General features: G+C 32.8%; 1 long non-coding RNA gene across 1 annotated transcript; it reads left to right on the top strand.

Moving 5' to 3' along the window:
- Window positions 1-8,309: 8,309 nt before the first annotated feature.
- Window positions 8,310-19,643, top strand: LOC143242620 (uncharacterized). The gene is made up of 2 exons (XR_013023013.1): window positions 8,310-8,537; window positions 19,427-19,643. It is a non-coding gene; the product is annotated as an uncharacterized LOC143242620 (long non-coding RNA).
- Window positions 19,644-22,647: the final 3,004 nt, after the last annotated feature.

Raw genomic sequence — 22,647 nt, 5'->3', positions numbered from 1 at the left:
TTTTAAATCTTATAAGTTCTGGTTCTGTAAACATATTTTTTTAAGAAAATCATTTGAAATGTTAACTGCTTCCAGTTCAAGTGACGTCCGAAAGTGCAAAAATCACTTGAGCAATTTGTGGAAAATATATTACAGCTTCACCAAAAAAAAACAATTACATGCAAGGTTAAGATAGCTTATTACCGTTTTTTTGCGTGTAATTGGTGATCAAGAAAAACATTGGGCTCCACATGTGTGTTGCACACTTTTACATATGATGCTTGACACAGTGGCTGAATAAGAAGATAATAAGTATACCATTTGCAGTTCTCGTCTAAATGACTTTCAGTTCTGCATGACTAATGTTTCCGGATACTCAGGCAAAACTAAATAATAGATGAAATATCCAGATATTGCATGTGCAAAAAACAAGTACCTCATAGGGATGGTTTTCTGGTGCAACATCACCAGCAAAATAGGAAACAGAAGAGTTATCTTACAAAGAAGACAATGAATCGTCTTCATCCTCTTCATCTAGTAATTCTATTACTGTGGCACCTCAATATAAACACCACATCCGACCACACAAAAAGACCTACGTGATTTAGTTCGTGGCTTGTCTCTATCTAAGCAGTATGAAAAACTTATTGGCACTCGTTTACAACAATAAAATTTATTAGCTCCAGGAGTTTAGTTTACCAAATGGCTGGCATGTTAAAAACGATATCTGGAATTCATCACTACTCATATGACCTTTATATTCTTTTTATGATTTAGTTACAAGAAATGTGATATTTGTCTATTATATTTCACAATACATTCCTATAGGTTTCTACGTACATGATATATTTTGTTCCTTCATTAGTAGTTATTTAGGGTTAAAGAATAAGACGTTTACATTATTTCAAGTTTTAATATCATTTTCCATTTATTAAAGAGGCTGGTAATTTCATAACAAATTTCTGGTATGAAATGGTTTGTTTGTTTCTGTTTTTAATTTCGCGCAAAGCTACACAGGAGCTATCTGCGCTGCCATCCCTAATTTAGTAGTGTAAGACTAGAAGAGAGCATGAAATGGTATGCCGGTAGAATGGATTTGGTTGTTATAATATATTGTGTGGTTTTGAACGTTAATACAAGCCCTATTATATAAGTTTGGCCTAAACCTTTAGGTAGTACTACATTTTCTAAGTAGTGCAATTCAGTTCTAAATCTTCTTTGTGAGTTCAGTGATTGTAGGATTCTCTTCCTAAAACTAAAAAATAATCGTTCTATTCATAACTTACATATATGTATTTAAATATCTGTGTGCGTATAACATGGAATAATTCGTAAAGATACCAGTTAAAAATTTGTTAGAAGTCAAATTGTTAATGAAAACAGCTTTATATTATTTTCTCTTTAGGTTTAAAATCAGACAAGAACCAATCACAATGTTACTGAAAAAAAAATTGCCTTTGTCAGGATACCACATTTTTTCCTAGGGTAATCAGTGACACCCTCTGTGAGCTCCAAGAAAAATCAGTTCCTCCTGTGGTTGTGACAAAAGGGACGCTTAACATTGCATTTTGTAATGCCGTGATATTAGTAAAACGTGTACATGCCATGAATCACGAGAATAATTACAGAATCTGTAGGATACAAAACAGAATGAGATACCAACTTGAAAACAAGAAATAAAAACATTTTTTTACCTTCATTTTATTCTTATATTATCTTGAAACAAAACACGTTAGAAGACTCTTCACCAAACATCTAATTTATTAATATATTTCGTGAGTGCAAATCTAACTAAATATGAAGGAATGATGTGTTCAGTTGATTAATTTCAGTTTGATTCATTAAAGGGAAAACAAAATTATTGAGACAAATATAATGAGATGATCATTCAGAAAATAATGTAACCGTCAAATTAAAATTACAATAACAAACAGTTTGAACTGATAAAGATGCCAATCGAAGAACGAGGTTCGCCATAGCTAGGTGGGTTAAGACTCGTAATCTGTGGGTTACGGGTTCGAATCGCTGTCGCACCAAACATGCTCGCCCTTTCAGCTGTGGGGACGCTATAATGTGAGGTTCAATCCCATTATTCGTTAATAAAAGAGTAGCCCAAAAGTTGGCGGTGGGTGGTGATGACTAACTGCCTTCCCTCTAGTCTTACACTGCTAAATTTGGGACAGCTAGCAAAGACAGCCCTTGTGTATCTTTGCACGAACTTAAAAAAAAAAGGACGATACGATGTAGTTATTAAAGTCATAGTTTATCTCGTGTAGAAGCTGCTGTTATTGTGTTTTGAATTTAATTATTTAATCTAGCAGATTCCTTACTAGATATCAAAGTAAAACTAGTTTAGATGTTATTTAATTTTGTAGAAATCAGTATTTTTTATTTTAACTTAGGTGAATCTTGGCCAATCAATGATACAATCTGTAATGAACAAGAAGAATCAGTTCCTTCCGGGATTTTCATACCCAAAAGGTATGTATTCTCAAGTAAATCCTGACTTTTAGCTAAGTGGTTGCCAGAACGCTCTGCTCACAATACCCGGAAAGCTGTTTTGAGCTCCTGTCATACCAAACACATTAAACCTATTTAGTCGTAAGGGAAAATTAAAGTATGACGGTCAATTTCATTATTCGTTGATCTAAGAGTAACCCAATAGTTGACAGTGTTTGGTGTTGACTTGGTGTCTTTCCTTTAGACTACAATTGCTGAAAAGATGGTTGGTGTATACAGCCTACGTGTTGTTTCGCGCAAAATTTAAAAGAAACCAAATCAAATAGACTAAGTATGGAAAAAAATTAAAATTATAAAAATATTTTAAAATAGTTTCTTATCAAATGTATATTGTTGTTCTTAGTTGTTTTTATCTCACCATAGTGAACTTATGTTTTGATAAGAATGTGTACTATTGATGATTATAATCTGTTATCAAGCAGAAAAACTGTTAACTTGACATTCAATGAAAAGTATGTAATCCAATGATATAATTAGGTTTCATAGTTACTTACATAATCTATGTATTTCTTCAATACATTGCACCTTTGCTGCTTGGCTAAAACTAGTTAAACGCTACCTGTCATATCATCTTTGCCGTCAACATCTTGTAGAGTCGTTTTCACTTATAATTTGTTTTGGGACCTTAATTCTTGTATTTTTGATTCAAGCAGACAAATTTGGTAACATATGTTTTATGTGACCCTGAAATAACCATAATTCGTTATCTATTCCACCATATAAATATTCAAGTACGTTTAATAATCATTTGACGAACCTCAACTACTGTTTTTCTCTATACACAATTGCAACCATTTTTCATTATAAGTAACTTTAGTGTGGGTATTATAGTAACTTGTGAATGAGAGTAGAGAAGAATATGTTAACTCCATTACATCTGCAATATCCACTATTATCGAGGACCTCTGTATAATACCAGGACTCCACAGTTTGACTGATACACGACAGATCTAGTAGTTATTGAAATACTGTTCACACTGTTATATTGTCTGAACAATAATTGTTTTAGTGTGGATCGTGATATTTACCAATTTTATCTCAGTTGTTAACCATTAACATTAAGGTACTGATTTATCAATATAACACAATTCATTTAAATAAATATTGAACTTCTCTCATACAAGTCACTTTTGTGTAAATATACTATGACAAATTAATTATTTGTAAGTATTGCTTCTATTCCAGTGACTTTGCCCTGCAGAAAAAATCACTAAAGAAGAGGATTCAGGACGGCCTTAAAAGGGTGTTTAGTCGTAAGCATCAATACAAGCCATACAAGCAGGAAAGAATAAGAGGAATAACAGATCCTCTCGACCAGACAGAGTCCTGGTGTCACGACTCGTAAGTTCTAGGTTTTTATGAATTAACTAGGATACCGTATTTTCATACTACATATACTCAACGTAATGTATAGCTTTACAAAAAAAGTCTGACTGAACTTATCGCTTCTTACGGCCCTCTCAGAAACATACATTTCTTACTACACATATCTATGTAATCGTTTTCACAGTGTACAGTTTAGCCGAAGGATAAACACTAAAGCTTTTACGATAAGTGGCTTTGTGAACAACGTTGTGTGCCTTTTGTGTATTTTTTCTCATACGAGTGAAAGCTATACTGACTATTTAACTCTATTTTACCTGAGACTAAATGTCTAGAGGGTGAATAACTTGAACATCCAATTGACATTTAGTAGGCGTTTTTTTTTTTGTTTTTGTATGAGACTCTCTTACATTTCAACACGAATATTCTCTGGTTGAAAACTGAGAGTTCTTAATTTTCCAACTCTTCTGGAAAGTCTCTCAGTAGCTTGATACCGATATTTTCAATTGATGGATATTCTATGCTCACAAGGGCTAAATGGCACGTCAGAATCACTTAACATTCCTAATTCTAAACAACTGACCAACTACTCATTGCCATAAGAAACTTTAGCCATCTGTTATAGACCCGAATAATGGGACTGACTGTCATTAATATAACGCGAGCACAACCGAAATTACGGGCTGTATTTAGCTGCATTGTGGTTCGAATATTAGACACTGAGAAACGCAACCCTGCATACTGAATATCAGCTACTGCTGGCCCGTCCAAGTAGAATATAATAATTATAAATTAATGTTATATTTTAATCTCTGAAAGGATCTGTTTGAAGGAAGAGTGATGTGAAAAATGTAACAGATTTTAACATGTCCTTAGGGTAATCGACGACTTCTAATTTAAAATACGAATTATATTAAACTTTAACTTGTATTGACTTTGTATATCATACAGTTTCGTTGGACTTCTTTGAACAACCATGTCGTAGTTTCTTTTTTGTTTATTTCTTACTGTCATCCGCGTGGCATGACAGTAATTGGATGTCTCACCTTTTTAATCTATGCTTGTATAAAAGGGAAACAACAATCTGTGCTTTAACAACATTTTTCTCTCCAAAATACACTCTAGTAGAAAGGATAATGAAAAGATCGAAATGGATAGCTCACCCGTTTGGGATTACACGACTTGTCGTGTTAATGAATTTCAAGAGGATGGAAAACGTGTTGTAGAGACAGTAGAGTGAACCTGCTAAAGCTTGGCAGAGAGGTTGGTGTCCAAGTCTTCTGGGTAAGCATCAATTAGCTTTTGGGAAGTCTGCTGCGGGGATTGAATTCATTTTTGCGGAGAATTTCAGCTCTGTGTTTTTCGTTTATACTTTGTTTTAAACGTTTTATGTGAAGTTTTTCTGAGATACATTTAATTTCTGGTAGGTCTCAAGGTATACTTTTATTTTCAGGAAGGTTGGTGTCAATTTTTCTTAGCTGCAAGTTTGTAAACGTGAAATTAGCATCACATTTTTTTAATTTTGTCATTTTTTTGTAATAAAATAAATTTTTTCTTTCCTATTCCTCCATAACATAATCAGATTCTTTTGATAAGGCTTACGTTGGTTAGTGGTCACTTTTGGCTTAGTTGGTTTTCTTTTCAAGATGGGTCAAACGGAAGTTAAGCCGTCGCTTTGGTTTTAAAAGATTAAAGATATAAATGTATGCTCAGTTCTCTCTTTGGTGAAATAAATTGTTTTCGTTATATTTTTCAACACTCACAGAAATATATCACTTGTTAGGCCTATATTAATCGTAAGGCCTTCCACAACGACTAACTTTCCTTTTTTTATTTTTCTTTGGCCTTATTCCGTTTCGTAACATCTCATCTCCTACTTTTTGTTGTCTCTCATCTTTTACTATTTATTTCAAAACAATTAATTTATTTTTAGCACAGATAGCCTACTTGCTCTGCGCCATAAAACACCAAACTATTTAACTTTACGACCGAATTGTCTGTTTTCTGTATTCTAAACATCAATACATTTCACGCGACACTCGAAACTGTCGACAGCAATGAGTTACAAACATAACGTACGACTCTTATAGAGTTTCGTAATTAAACTTGTCATAATGTTTACATTAAATTAATTCATTTTGACTCTCATGTTACGAGCAAAGCTAAACAATAATTAAGTATTTATTCTTAAAATAAATTAACAACATCCACACTTAACAGCCTTTTATATAATTTATTTGATAAACATATAAACTTATGTAATTATATACATATATGACTCTGAGAGTCACGGGTTCGAATTCCCGTTAAACTAAACATGTTCGCCCTTTCATTCATAGGGCGTTATTGTGGTCAATCCTATTATTCGTTTGAAAAAGTACCCCAGGAGTTGCTTTTCCTCTTGTCCTCCTCTGCTAAATTAGGGACAGATAGCGTAGATCGTTTTCGTGTAGCTTTGCGCAAAATTCAAAACAAACAAACTTACTTAACGTAATTACAACTTCATAAACAGAGTATCATGTTATCCAGTGCTTTTAGTACACTGTTTGTTATGTTATTAGAATCAATATTAACCATTTTCACATCATTCTTGGGGTTCTGTGAAACTATTCGAGGATCTGCATGATATAAGGTTCTAATCATGTATCATTAGGGAAGTATTTGACATATCATTTTTTGTCACTGGGGTCCTTATCTTCACTTCTAGTGTCTTTAACTGAGATGTCCTTTGTCATTATTACTTCATCAACTAACACAACACTAACATCCTCTGACTCTGAGGTTTTTGTCTGTTTATCTCTTCCTCGTCAAAAAGTAATTCATTCTAACTTGAGTTATCGGATTTTATTTTGTAGCCGATTTACTGTTGTACATTAACTGAAGTACCTTCGCTTCTTTCAGTGTAATTTTTTTTTTATGAGATATACTGCGGGCTGTGTAATTCACAAGTTCTGCCTGTTCTCGAAATTAATAGAAGATTCTCGATCATAAGAATCAACAAAGTACTAGGTGTGTATGTAATGCTAGCAATTGACAATATTTGTGCCAAGCGACCTTCGGTGAATGATGTAGTTTCGCATGATTTATATAAAATGATGTTATTAACCGGTGTGTCTGTGTGATACTTGTAGGAAAATCGTTTTTACCTGAAGATAGCTTGGCATGGCCAGGTGGGTTAAGGCGTGCGACTCGTAATCTGAAGGTCGCGGGTTCGTATCTCGATCGCACCAAATATGCTCACCCTTTAGCTGTGGGAGCATGATAATGTGACTGTCAATCCCACTATTCGTTGGTGAATGAGTACATTGCGAGTTTGTGAAGACTAGCTGCCTTCACTCTAGTCTCACACTGCTAAATTAGTGACGGCTAGCGCAGATAGCCCTCGAGTAGCTTTGCGCGAAATAGAAAAAACAACAAACAAACAGTTGAGTCATTAGCAAAATTCCACCTGGATTGTCATATTTTATGCAAAAACCATATCTGTAGTTACTCTTTTGAAGAGTTTATACTTTTTATTTTGAATTATTCTATTCTTAACAGTATAACTTTCACCTACTTTTTCGGAGTTTCCAATCAGCTCTTACAAAAACATGAAAATTTGTCTCAAACTTTCATATAAAGTAGTTTTCATTAGTAAAGCACGGGAGTATAGTGTGTATACAATACACTGGATCTGGAAGTAGTTGGGCTACACGTACCTAACTTTATGATTATTAAACGATAGTAGGCCCGGCATGGCCAAGCGCGTTAAAACGTGCGACTCGTAATCTGAGGGTCGCGGCTTCGCATCTCCATCGCGCCAAACATGCTCGCCCTTTTAGCCGTGGGGCGTTATAATGTACGGTCAATCTCACTATTCGTTGGTAAAAGAGTAGCCCAAGAGTTGGCGGTGGGTGGTGATGAGTAGCTGCCTTCCCTCTAGTCTTACTCTGCTAAATTAGGGACGGCTAGCACAGATAGCCCTTGAGTAGCTTTGTGCGAAATTAAAACAAAACAATTAATCGATAGTCAACAACAGTGCAAACTATCAATCCATGACTGTGCTGTGATGTGGGTCATTTCAACACATTTGAGGGAAAGTAGTCACTCACTACTTGTGTTTTACTCACTTCTTCATAATAATTTATAAAACTATACATAAATAAAATTACAGGTTTTGAAAACTAACTTGACTTTTGATCTGCTTCGTGGTTATTTAAAACATTTTTTTTTCGAAAGATATCAAATTTCAGTTTATTTATTTGCTTGTTAGTATTTTTCTGAAATCACAAACAGCTCTAATTTATTTCAGGAACCTTCATTAAAGCTCATTTCTTACCAAAATAGTGTACTTAATGTACATTGCTAGATATCAATACATAATCGACGTTCAAAAGTTATTTTTCCAGCAGCTAAGAGGAAAGTCTGGGGGCTTATAACTTTAAAAAATCGGATTTTGACACCCGTGTAGGCAGAACGCAGATAGGCTGTTGTGTTGTTTTGTAAGTACCAACAAACAAAACATTGAAGAGTTATTTTATTTCTCATAATCTATAATTAATGCTTATTTATAATTTACAAATATGTAAATATAGCGTTATATAAAATGTAACCAGTGTGTGGCGCAGAGGTTTTCCATTGTCCATGGTTTACTGATCGATTCTGAAAGTTGAGGATGTACGAAAGGAAATCTACAGCTTTCGGTTAGCATAAACCAAATAACTTTCGTGTAAATGGTGAGTTAAAATGTTTTACTTTATGGTTGCCAAACGTTCTTGAAGATATGTGTGTAATCAAAAGGACAGATGAACCGAAATAGAATCATATCGGAACCAACAAAACAAAAACAAAGTTAGGTGTTAGAATAGAACGTTTCAGAAGTTAGTTTTCCCAATACCACATTATTCTATGTTGCATGATCATACTCTCACTCTTAATACCATAGTGAAGCATGTAATACTAACAATAAAGCTGAGTTGTAAACTGCATTATCAACAAAAGTTTTATTGTTGCATTAGAAACACATTAAATCTTCTGTAACTAGACTGCAGTCTGAAGCATTAGACATAATACATAACATTTTGGAACAGTATGGAATCTATTGGTCCACCTTGGCTCTTACATCGTCTTATTTAAACTATAAATATTAATGAATAAATTTTTAAAAATCTTAAGGCCAGTACTTATCATTCATATACTTATCAAGCTTTCTGTTAAACTCCATTAAATTTTCTGCTCCACAACATGCAAAGACAACCCACTCCAAAGGCTAACTATCTTGTAAGAAATATAAAGTTATCTTAGCTGAAGGTGACTTCTACTCTGCCAGTGTTTATACTTGGGTCCCTTAGTCTTGTTATTCTCACTGTTAAGTATGAATAAAGATGATGCATCATCATTATCAATTCCTTTTAAAATCTTAAACACCTCTATCATATCACATGCCTCCTCCAATTCTTTTTTTTAAGAGAAAGCAGAATGAGAGATTTCAGCCACTCCTCATATGATAACTCCTCCATACCAGACATCTTTCTAATAACCCAACTTTGAACCCCTTCAAAAATTCAAAGCCCTTCCAAAGGTAAGGATACCAAGACTGAACACAGTTCTCCAAATATGACATAACCAATGAATCATACAATGAAATTTTACTGCTTTAGACTCATGTTGAAAATCTCTGTAGATATACCCTAAAATTTTATTTGCCCTACCACCAGCAATAACACAATGCTTGGATAGCTTGTTAGACTGATCAGCTATTACATCAAGATCCCTTTTTCTCTATTGTTTAGATTATTTCCATCCAAATTATTATTCATATAATGATAACCAAGTAGCATTATCTTGCATTATTACAATTAAATTCCATCTGCCATTTATTTGTCCAATTCACTGAGTGATATAAATCTTTCTGTAAATCAGCAGCATTCTCTTCACAGGTAGTAACACCCTATGTCATAATGTAATTTAATTATTTATTGACCATTCTTTTATCTGTGTCATGGATGCATATCGAAAAGAGCAAAGATCCTAAGACTTGAACCGTGAGGTGCCTCATTTGTGACATAAATCTAGTTTGGTTGAACTACATCTGTGACATTAATCTAGTTTGGTTGAACTACATTTGTGACATAAATCTAGTTTGGTTGAACTACATTTGTGACATAAATCTAGTTTGGTTGAACTACATTTGTGACATAAATCTAGTTTGGTTGAACTACATTTGTGACATAAATCTAGTTTGTTGAACTACATAAATCTAGTTTGGTTGAACTACATTTGTGACATAAATCTAGTTTGGTTGAACTACATTTGTGACATAAATCTAGTTTGGTTGAACTACATTTGTGACATAAATCAGTTTGGTTGAACTACATTTGTGACATAAATCTAGTTTGGTTGAACTACATTTGTAGTTTGGTTGAACTACATTTGTGACATAAATCTAGTTTGGTTGAACTACATTTGTGACATAAATCTGGTTTGGTTGAACTACATTTGTGACATAAATCTGGTTTGGTTGAACTACATTTGTGACATAAATCTGGTTTGGTTGAACTACATTTGTGACATAAATCATTTGTGACATAAATCTAGTTTGGTTGAACTACATTTGTGACATAAATCTAGTTTGGTTGAACTACATTTGTGACATAAATCTGGTTTGGTTGAACTACATTTGTGACATTAATCTAGTTTGGTTGAACTACATTTGTGACAATCCTTTCTACCTGATCTACTCTTACTCTCCTCAACACAAATAGTAACCTTTTGAAAGAATGTTAGAAGATTTTGTAAGGCAAGGTTTTCCATTAGTGAAACCATGTTAGCTATCTCATAAAATTCTAAACTTGGTTAAATAACTTTTTGAAGTTTTTTTTTTTTTATCAGACTCTAAAATGTGATCCACAACTGATGTAAGACTAATGGGTCTATAAGTCCTGGAACATTTTCATCACCCCTGTTGATAAGAGAAGTTACATTAGTTAATTTTCAATTTATTATCTTTCTCATTAATTTTATTTCCAATATTCTTCATGAACCAACATTGTTTTTACTTGCTGCTACCCTGTTCTTTATGTAAGGAAAATATTTACCTTGAATATTGAAATTTTTTCTTTAAAGATTTTCCATATTTGCTTTGTGTCTCAGCATAACACAGCTGCCCAATTCACAATGGATAATTCTTGTTGCTTTCCTTCCAAATTTGATTTTAAAATTTGGAATCAAAATATTCTGATTTCAATATGCAGGAAAAATATCAAACTTAATACAGCAGTGATCACTTGTACCCATGTGTTCTCCAATTTTCTTCCTATATTTTTGAAGCTACAACAAATCTCAAATAGCAGTTTGTAGTAAGACTTAGGGAAGTAAAATGTTAAAAAATTATCAACGCATATATATAAATACAGGGAGCAGTGTGTGTGTTTACATATACATAAATACAGGGAGCAGTGTGTGTGTTTGCATATACATAAATACAGGGAGCAGTGTGTGTCTGTTTGTTTACCTATATATATATATACACACAACTTCCTATTGTTACAGATATAAGTAAGCTTTGTTGTGCACATTTACTCATTATATTGTCAAACAGCATTTGATTTTGTGTTTTCATCTATCAATTTATTATTTAGGAAGAGATAAATGAAAAAGGGCATTGCCTGAAACGTTGTAACAACAAACGTACATGTATTAGTGTGTGCATACTGTAGTTAACTTTGTGGTGGTTCTATCTTCAACATTTCCTTTTCTTCCATTAACAACCACCACACATAATTTTCTGCAGTTTTAAACCAACTATAATATTAATACAATAAGGAAACATAAATAATAAGTTATACATTGTTAGACACATGTTATGACGGACTCGAGAAATAGAACATTACAAGCAGTTTTATAATTTAACAAATATTCTAATATCAAATAATTGAACATATTAACTCTGGTAAATCCATGAAAGCGAAGCATTGATTAAAATAAAAATATATACTTTGTTATTTATCTGAATTCTAAAGGTCAGTTTTTATAAACTTTTATCAAAACTATTGTCTTCCCCACCACAGCAATTGATTACCTCATATTGTCAAAATGTTACGTAGTTTTTGTTAAGTGTAAATCCTTAGAAACTAGAATAGTTAACTCTAATCATCATTAAATGCTAAAACAAATTAAATGTAGTACAAAGTGATATTTGATGAAAATGTTTTCATTTTTCAAAAGGGTTCCTCTAGAATTTTTTATTAAGAACAGTATGTACTTGTTAGTAGTCATTCGGGTTGTTGCTGCACTTTGTTATAACATGTATAAGCCAGATTATTTTTATTCATTCTCAATGGATGTGAAACACACTACCACTCAAGGTTATATTTACTTTTTACATGTTGCATGGCAGTAATGTTAACTGTAATGTATTTCAGACTAACCAAATCATGCTACTCCAAACATCAGCTCCTTATATTTGTGCAGACAGCTGTAATATCACTAAACATTATGTGGAATAAGTGATTGATGAAGCAGATCTTTTGTGTTAATTTTTTACAGTAACTGGATATTTACATTGATTCAATTCAGTTGTTTGTTCTACGTATTTTGCCAAGTGTATCTATATTATTGGTATCTGTATGAGGCATGATTTATTCACCATTTTACGAAAATTACAGATCTGATGACATAACATCTTTCAATATGCTTTCTGTTGTCAAATGTTCTGACTATAAACGATGCAACCAAGGTTGCCATGAAGAAGAGAGATATTTATGTAACTAAAGCAACCTTATCTTCTTCTATGCAGTATTTATAGTATCGATAGTTCTTGTGTTATGTCAGTTACTCTTTCAGGAATTATTAGCAATATTTTAATTTAAACCATCAAATGTAGTATTTCTATTGAGAATACCTTAGTCAATTAAATAACACAATCGAAAGAAACCAAAACACTTTCATTTGAACTCATTTACATTTTCTGTATAATTATTTGTTGATGATTGGAGCACTAACCAAATGTCAAGATTATTTGTGTAGACGTTTTTAATTTTTATAGTTATTAAATGGATTTATGTTGTACCAACAACAAAAAATAATACAAGAGATGTTATTTATAATAAAAACATGAGAAATTGATCCTTTGTTTCAGTGAGAGATTTAACTTTGTTCATAAATTTAATAGTGCAATGTTGAATATTCTATACAGCAATCATTATAAGTAATCTTTGTTGGCAAACACAAGTTTGTGTGGTGTACTAGTTGTTGTTTTATAATACTTCATCAAAGAGAAAGAAAATGATATAAGGAAATTATGAAAAAGTTAAGTATTGTTTCAATGGGGGTCTCTATCAAAAATATACCATGATAAAACAAATTGGTCAAGAGTAAGTTTAAAAGTAACATGTACCTCAAGACCTTTTTCCAAAAGAATGATAACATGATTTAAAGGTAAATTTGTACTCAGTAGTAACATAGTAGAGATAAAGTTCATTTTTTGAAACATAATGCTAATTACTTAACAGGTATTATTTTACTTTATCACTTTATTCATTAGTTACTTGATGTTTGTATGTTGGAATTTTGTTTAATTTTTGTTGTATATTCATTAGTTGTTTTTATTTAAATTTCAGTTGAGTGAGTATGTGATATTAAGCTAATTAGTTTGTAAATTTTGCATCACAATTTTTTTTCTCCTTCAAATACCTTTATATAAAGGGAAACTAAGTTATGGGTCGTTATTCTGCTGAATTTCCAAACAATTGTTAATTAACTTTCATATACTAAAATGAGAAACAAGATATTACTTCCAGCTTTGTCAATATTTTGCTTCTTCCTTGTGTAAAAGAGAAAATAAAAAATTTAAACATGTTACTAGGCATGAGGAATATACTCACCCAAACTGAAAACTTATTTATCTTATTAGCATGACTTAGTTATTGTAAATATGTACATATTTTATTCATTGCAATGACTTACTTCCATATGTTACATTATATCCTTTCGCAAGATTAACTATTCTCATTTAGTACTGCCCCGTATGTGCAAAACACTTTTTATGCATATCACAAGCCTTGTACCACCCATCCATGGGAAATACTTGATTCTAATATGTTTTTCATACAAATTACCACATGGAAATCTTCCACCAATGAGAATGACACACATTTTGTTACACATATGATTAATATTCACTTCTACTGAACTATCATTTTTCTTTTTCAGTGGGGTTTTATTTAGTTGTTTGAAATTTTTCTTTATCATGGTTCCTAATTATAACTTAAATAGTTATTTCCGAAGCAGTCTTTTGCATTAATCATTTTTTATTATGCAGTTTATGTCTTTAAATTCTCTATCCAATCTTTGTTTTCATGTGTTTTATTCTCTCATGCATATGTATTTGTCTGTCAAACAATTTGTTCTGTATATTATATCCCACAAATTTCAAGGTTAATGTTACAACTTTGAGTATCACATCTCTTACAAAACACTTTTTAGTTGGTGACACATTGGGTCAGTTCTGGTTGGGATTATCTGTGATTATTTGCCAAGATATTAGTTACAATATAGGTCAAGCATGTACTCCTGAACTTCCCTCACTTTCCTAAGAACATGTTAAATCTGTTTAGTTGAACTAAGATTTTGACAGCCTTTTTACTAAATTCAGATTGTGCCATGTTTCATATGCTCCATCTATAGAATCAGCTTGGCCTAAAAAACTTGTTTAGACATAATTTTTCAGGTTTGTGATGTGTCACTCATTTACTTGATTTCATTTTTTGTCTTTCTTTGTTGCATGATAGTTCTTATTTAGTCTTCTCATCTTTTCTGGATATTAGATACCTTGTGGAGCATCTTACTTCCCAACTGGGTGAGAGTGCCAGCATCTCTTTTTCTCTCATGTGCTGCCAATTTATTCTTAGCAGCTGTAGTTTATTTTGTCACTTTAGGGGCAAACTATAATTTCCTGCAATGTTTTACCCATACCCAGCTTTCACACATTCATCTGAATCTCATTTCATTCTGTGGTGTTTATCTACAATAAATCATCTATCCCAGGTTATGCACCAAAATCTTGAAGGTTTATCATCGTTATTTCTTGACTTACTCACACACATGATTTCTTTGTCAGGATTTTGTGAATCTCATGTTCGTCTTCTTTTCAGATATTTTGCCACTCACTTATCTCAGAAAATTACATGTTGCCCCCTCTCTTTAGTGGTAGGTATCAACCATGTTCCTGACACACTCAAATCACGTGAGGAATCCTCTACCATTTCTCCCTTGGTAAATTGTTTACCACAGTTAAACCTCAAAGCACCTATTTCCATTTCCTTTTATTATTCCTCAGTGCTTACCTGTTCTTTCATCCAGGAGTTCTGTATATCATTTTCTTTCATATGAATTTGAACAATGCCAACAGTATCTTGGACAACCAAGTGAATTATGGTTTTGTGGGAACTTGATTACGATAATTTGTTCCTCTTTAGTAATTTTTTGCTGCAGATGAGTGGATTATTTGAATTCTATCAGAAAGACTTTTAATACAATCTCTTTCTCCACTTCCTTTGTCATAGAACCCATTACCTTCTCTCAGCCACAGGATCCCATCTTTGACATGACATTGAACCTGTGGCTTATCTCAGTTTTTTATTCTAGGCTGTTTGATGTCTGTCCCTAAGAAAATTGAAGACTGGCTACCTGTTATGTATTTGTTCCACCTCACTGAATTCCTCATTTTCCCTTATTTCATCATGGAATTGTTTCTCACCCTCAGGTGGGTTTTAACTCAAGGTATATGGATGATCAAGATGGATGTCATGAATGCTTTCTTACATATTCCAATAGCTCTGAAGTCGTCACCACATCTTTGGCTTTGTCCAACAAAGGATAAGTTATCAGTTTTAAAAAACTCCCATTGAGGCTTAGTTTGGGCCCTATGTTTTTTATTTTATTTGAAAATTTTGAGCTTTTTCTCATCATTGCCAAACTCATTGGATGCATTTTCATTATGATATGGATGATTTGTTACTGTTATCTCATTGTGAACAGGAGTCTACCTGTCGTACATTTCAGCTGCTCCAGGAAATAACTCAAGTGGGCTGCTTAATCATATTGGAACTTCTGATGTGCTATTGCTTTTGGGGCTGTGTTTTTCTGTGATTATCACAGCCCCCTTTATTCAGGATCATATGTGAGCTCATCAGTGTGCCTTTTATGATTAGTGGACTCTTGCAAAGGATCCTTTTCAGGGTCTTCAGTGATTGGTCAGGATTCACACTTAGACAGGTGTTCCACTTTCTCGTCCTCATCTGGATTTTCATCTCATGTCTGGAGATGGAGGGCATGGGTTGATCAACGGGAGGCTTTATAGTGTTGGTTTACAGCTGAGGAGTGTTATTATATCAAAACTGGAGCATTTAGCTGTATGTCAGGCTTTGGATCATTTCTTCCATCTGGCCAGACATTGTCTGGTCATGATTCATTCCGAAAATTCCACAGTGGGTACTTATCTCAGTTACCAAAGTGGCATTCATTCTGGATCCATATGTTCTTATATGTTGCATCTTTTTCTTTAGACTGATATGCAAGATATCCATATCATTGTATGTTATATTCCAGGTGTTTCAATATTGTCACAAATCATTTTTCCCATTCAGACGGAGTCTGTCAAATGAAATGATCTTTCAATCATCTTGTCTTCCATGGTTTTGATTTCAGTATGGTTCTTCGCACATTAATGCCTCTACAACATCCTTCAACCACAAACCACTTCCATTTTGGTCTATGGTTACTCACCCTAACAATCAACAGATTCAGTCAGAATTGGGTATACAAACATCTGTATATTGATTCACCCATTCACCTTCTTCATTGAATTATGTAATTTCATCCATCCCACTCGATGTCAGGTTCTTCTGATTGCAACTTACTGACTGACTCATCTGTGTTTTTTAAATATCAGACTACCTCTCTCCTTCCTTTTTTGGTAACATTGATCATATCAGTCTTCTTTTTCTCTATCTTCATGCTTGTTTTTTGTTTGGTCCTTGGTAAGTAAATCAGATTTGTTGTGATGTGTAGTTTCATTTCTGGAGTGTTCCACTTGCTTTTCATCCATGGAAGTGTGTCAGTATAAATGGGATGTTTTCTACCATTCATCTCTGGAATGGAGGTTTTCACCTGATTTGCCCTCTGTTCCTGGTATTGTTGTGTTTTTTACCCGGCATTTTAATCTAGTATCTTCTGTCTCTTTGGTTTCCAGTTATCAGACGGCTTTGTACCACACCTTCCATTTTTTTTCTCAGTAACTCCGTATTGATAAATTTTTAACAGAATTATTGTCCTCAGTGGCAGGCTACTCCTCTGGACTGAGATTTTTATGTGGTCCTCCTTTGCCTTACTCTGTTTTCATTTAAACCACTGTTCCTTGTTTTACCTTTCCCTTAAGATTTATTTCCTTCTTCTCTTAACCTGAGGACTTTGGTCTGATTTACATGCCAGCATTCTTTCATGTACTCTTTATCATCCAACATATTTCTACTTCATCTGAATCATTCTTTTTTCCCCAAAACTACAGTGGCTAGTGAAGATAACTCATTGATCTACCATCCTTCCATTGGTCATCTTTATCATCTGTCTGATCCATAAAGATGTTTTGATGTTTTACCTTTTCTCTCGTATTTCATCTTTGTCATCCCATGGAAGAACTTTCCAACTGCACATGTTGACTACGTCTAAAACGTGTCTCTCGCTGTTTGCATGGTATCACCATTTCATCCTCTTTGGGCTATTTTCTTTGATGTGAAGCCACTCTTCAAATTTCCATGTGACTTTGGCGAGGTAAGTTATTTGTTATTATTTTTTAATTTTTCAGGGGCCTTATTTACCTTTTGGTGGTAATTACTCATTGTTATTAATGTTATTGCACCTTCTGAACTTGGAGTGTTGACAGTATGCTCCTCACTTTATCCCTGCATGAATATCAGTTCCCAGTAACATGAATTTTGCATATAGTTGGCTTACTGAGTGTGGTCTGTTGTGCCTTAGTCACTCTACTCCTAGAAGAAGTTCCATTGTTTTTTCTCACACATCACTTGGACACTGTTTTCCATCCACATGTATCATGATTTTCTTCAATGGATAAAGAGATCAGTTGTGATACAGTCTCTCACATCAGTTCTTTGCATCGTATTTTCTTGTTTCCAGATGTTTTCTTTTTGTGCCTTCAAAGGATGCTTTTCTTATTCCATTGCTCTGGTCCTTTCGATTATGGAATGGGGATTCTCGTATTTATATGAACATAGGTATGATATTATAGCTTTCTGATACTGAAATTGAATTTTCAATAAGTCCTTACATCCTTTCACACATCCCACTTTTCTTTCTTGTTTAAAGCAGAATCTTCCAATTTCTGGCAAAACTAGCAGTGTTAGTTTTGTACAATTAAATAGAGGAAATAACATGGGTAACCCTGAATATGTGGCAGTTTCATTGGTTGAGGGTTGTCCTGATAAATTGTAGGAGACACATATTAGAATAAGTCATTTCTAATGGAGGGGAAGCAGAAGCCTTGTGGCATGCTTGTAAAATGTTTTACATATAGAGGGCAGCAATGCATGTGAATAGCTATTTGTATAAGAGAAGGTAAGTAGTGCATGGAAATGCATTTTCAGTGGAGAAAGTAATGACATTTATAACATTATTACACTATATGTGATGAAGAGGGGAAATGTATGTGCTGCATAACTAGTCTACAGAATGATATTCCTGATGTATTGAAAGTGTGATTTAAATCATAAAATACAGAAATGTTCAATATAAGGAACACCATGCCATTTTCTGACCTGCCAAGGAATTAAAAAATGTAGAATGACAAGTGGAAAGTTTGATTCATCTCGCACAAATACAGCTGTTTCATTTTACATCAACAATAGTAATGTGACGATTTTAGAATCTTTTCAGCTAATCATTCGTGAGTGAATTAATCCATTGAAGTAAATGTATGCTTTTAAGTATAAGAATATCAATGACACTTGATTATTCTGCTCTATAAATCTTGTAAATTTGTGTATGATCAAATATGCTTCACAATTTCACAAGGTAATGATGTCTTTATACTCTTATTTTACTCTACAGAAGTTACTACATGCTTTCTTTTAATCAAAATGTGCAGTTATTCAGTTTCAAATTATAACTTTATGAACTATGTAAGAACTTTTGTTGGGACTTAAATTGTTGTTTTATAACACAAACTTTTGTTGATGTAAAATGAAACAGCTGTATTTGTGTGAGATGAATCAAGTTACTAGTACATCTCGATTGTAACACCAGAACCACTTCCAAAAGGTTATTAATGTTATTTTAAAAAGTGGTGCTTACATGTGTCAATTTCACCAACTGTTTATTTTTTATTGATACTTTATGGTAGTCTTCATATAATGAGAGACATTTAGTTATGTATGATATTGTTTCTTGTATAATGAGATATGCATACAGTTTTATTATTGTACAAATATTTTAAACAGGTGATTTTCCATTGTTCATTTGTTTTTTAAAGCATAATAATTTTATCACTAGAATCTGGTAATAAACAAGTACATTACAGATTCTGATGAAATTTCTTTAAATGTTTTAGTGGTTCAGCTGGTGTATATAAAGCCATAGAAAGAGGAACTGGGTTGGAAGTTGCTGTTAAGAAGATTTATCTGACTGAGCAACCCGATAAAGAAGGTTTAATTACTGAACAATTAATATTGTGTGATTAATTAATTCTCATGTAATTTTAATTTTACATTCTGTAGAGTGTACATTAAGGTAATACCTATTAAACTTAGTAGATTGATTTTGAGTAACACTTGGTTTAAGAATAATTTTACATATCACTTTCACAGGTTTGTTTTATTAAAATTTTGGTTGTAAATAATACATGATAATTTTTATGTGAGAGACTGTGGGTTACAGCCACAATTGCTTTCAATACACTGATTATCATTTCATTCTATATATTGTATTACCCTAAGTTTTCAACCCATAAACAAAACACATTCAAATTGAACTAAATATGCTCATATTTTCAAAAAAAGGATACAAGCTACAATGTGGGAAAAAAAATGTATCTGGTTTTGGAGGTGATGGATGAAGTAGGAACCATAATGCAGTGGGGATACAGTTTTTCAACCTCAACCTCCAATTTGCTAATCTTATAAGAAGATTGTTCGAGCCCACAACATCCCACAATATCTTAAATTTATTTGAAGAAAGTGTCCAGTCCAACTGTTTCACTTTTTTTTCAATAGGCTTTCTCCTACAATTAAAAGAGAACACCAATTCTACAGCTTCTTCATTTTTGCATACAATTTTATAGTTAATATAACTTAACATGTGCGATGAAATAGGAATTTATATTTCCTCATTATCTTTTCCATTTTGTTCATCTTCTGAATTTCTTTCACTGTTACCATCTTGTGATTCTATTACAGATTTTAAATCAATTTCATTAGTTTCTGTTAAAACATTCTTGGAAAGTTTCACAAAACTTTCCACATTTACAGAATCATCTGCACCAGTCTTCTCAATTAAAGTTTGATTTCACTAAAATCAGCATAACAAATAACTTCTCCACAATCTCTGCCATTATCAATAATAAATCCACAGTTTCCAAAGCACTTTATTATGCATTCATCTTTTACGTATTTGATTGAATGATTTAAAAATGCAATTACATCTAACACGTCAGTTTTCCTGGTCATTTCAGATGCTCCCTTATAGTCGTCCGTACTTGTAACAATATGCTGAAAGATCAATATTCTGTATTTCAATTTTATAAACTGTATAATTCCATTATCCAGTGGCTGTAGAACTGATTTTGTACATGGAGATAGAAAAACAAAAGAAACATTTGAAAGTTGAACTTTTGGGTGACAAATTGCATTATCTTGGAAAAGTAGAATATTCCTGTTTTCTTGTTCCATTCTTTTGTTTAATTTGTTCAAAATTCCTTGAATATAGCACTTGTCATCCATGCATCATTATTCCCCTTCCATTTCACAGAAAATTGATTTTTTCTTAAATTTTTGAAACAGCACAGATTTTCACTTTCACCTATTACTCATGGTTTCTCTAGTTTTCCATCAGGAAAAGTAACCAAAAGAACAGTCAATCATTTATTCGAATAGCGAACATCAGAATAATGATGGCAGAAAAAATGAACAGAATATATTTAACCAATGCTTACTGTAACAAAATGTCTGAGAATTTATTAATATTTAAATAAATTAGTAATTAAATGAGAATTTATTAATATTTAAATAAATTGTTAATTAAATGAGAATTTATTAATATTTAATCAAAAATATTTTTTTTACATTACTCAGGTTCTAATCCTACTTGTTGATAGATGAGGCAGGTGAAAGATAGTTTTACATCCATGTTATGCAAATTCCATCATGTAGAGGGCCTTTTATGAGAGAAATCTTAAGATAATGCTGCAAAATTTTGTTATTTCCTGCTTGTGCATTTTTCCACCTTATGCAGTTTCTGGCTTAAACAGGTGTTACTGCATTTATTTCAAAACATTGTTTTTCTCATGTTAAATGACAAAGTTAGAATAACTTCAAAATTCATGCAATAATGAATAATAAATATAATTGGTTTAAAAATGAATACCTGAAAATAAGTTTCTCAATGAAAAGAATGAAACTATTTACAATCAGACAGCAGTAGAGAAATATTCAGTTTGATGTTTTAAGATTAAGATGAGGTTCTATATTGAAAATAAGATTCCTTTTTAAGTTTTGATGTTAGCCAGCACCGATAATCCCGACTCGCATGTGCATGCAGTCTAGTGGGAAATGATAAAAGATACCTAACTACTTTCTCTGATAAGGTTGGAAACTGTGCATTAATACACAAGTAAAATAATGTGACTTTTGTTCGACACAGACTTTTACTTCAAGACACCCTGTGAAGAAGCTGTTGTTAATTTGAAGGTGTCAAGTTATTTGGTAATGTGTGCAAAGTGATGAGAAAGTAGTTCCTCATCCACTCACAACTACCAAACATTTGGAAAAATACTTATGAAGATCTTTCTTGAAGTCCTTCAAGTGTCTCTTCATTGTGTTCAAAATATTTTCAACAAGTGCTTCAGATGAGTTCATAGCCACATGAATGAAAAATGAAAAAGATTTCAGTTTACTGCACCCAAAATGTGTACCCCATAGCTCCAGTTTTGCAATCATTGCATTAACTTTGTCTTGCATGTAGAATACTGACATAAGCTTGCCTTGGAATGATATATTTAGGTTGTTGAAATAAGCTTATATCTATTGTTTAGCTTGCATTGCTTCCCATCATCACTTCTTTGGCAACAGGTTTGTTTGTTTGTTTTGGATTTCGCACAAAGCTACTCGAGGGCTATCTGCACTAGCCGTCTTTAATTTAGCAATGTAAGACTAGAAGAAAGGTAGCTAATCATTACCACCCGCCACCAACTCTTGAGCAACTCTTTTACCAAAAAAATAGTGGGATTGATTGCAGGTTTAAAACGTTCCCATAGCAGAAAGAGCGAACATATTTGGCGAACTTCACGTTATCCGTAGAGCGACATGATGAACCTGAAATTTTGGTTAGCTTTATAACCTGACCTACATAATATTCGATAACAAAATACTGAACCTAAAACAAAAACTCTTCCGCTTTGTAATCTCTATAAATGAGTTTATAAGTTCTATTCTATGAAATATACTGAACCTAACAAAATGTAAAAAATCAAACAAATAATAACAATAATAGTTATATTATCTGTGGATATAATCAACGTTACTAACCTCATAAGTTTATAATCTTCCTTTAGAAACA

Source organism: Tachypleus tridentatus, unplaced genomic scaffold (genome assembly GCF_004210375.1).
Source record: "Tachypleus tridentatus isolate NWPU-2018 unplaced genomic scaffold, ASM421037v1 Hic_cluster_2, whole genome shotgun sequence".
Lineage (NCBI taxonomy): Eukaryota > Metazoa > Arthropoda > Merostomata > Xiphosura > Limulidae > Tachypleus > Tachypleus tridentatus.
Note: the sequence above shows the minus strand (reverse complement) of the source record. Positions and strands in the feature narration are given on the sequence as shown.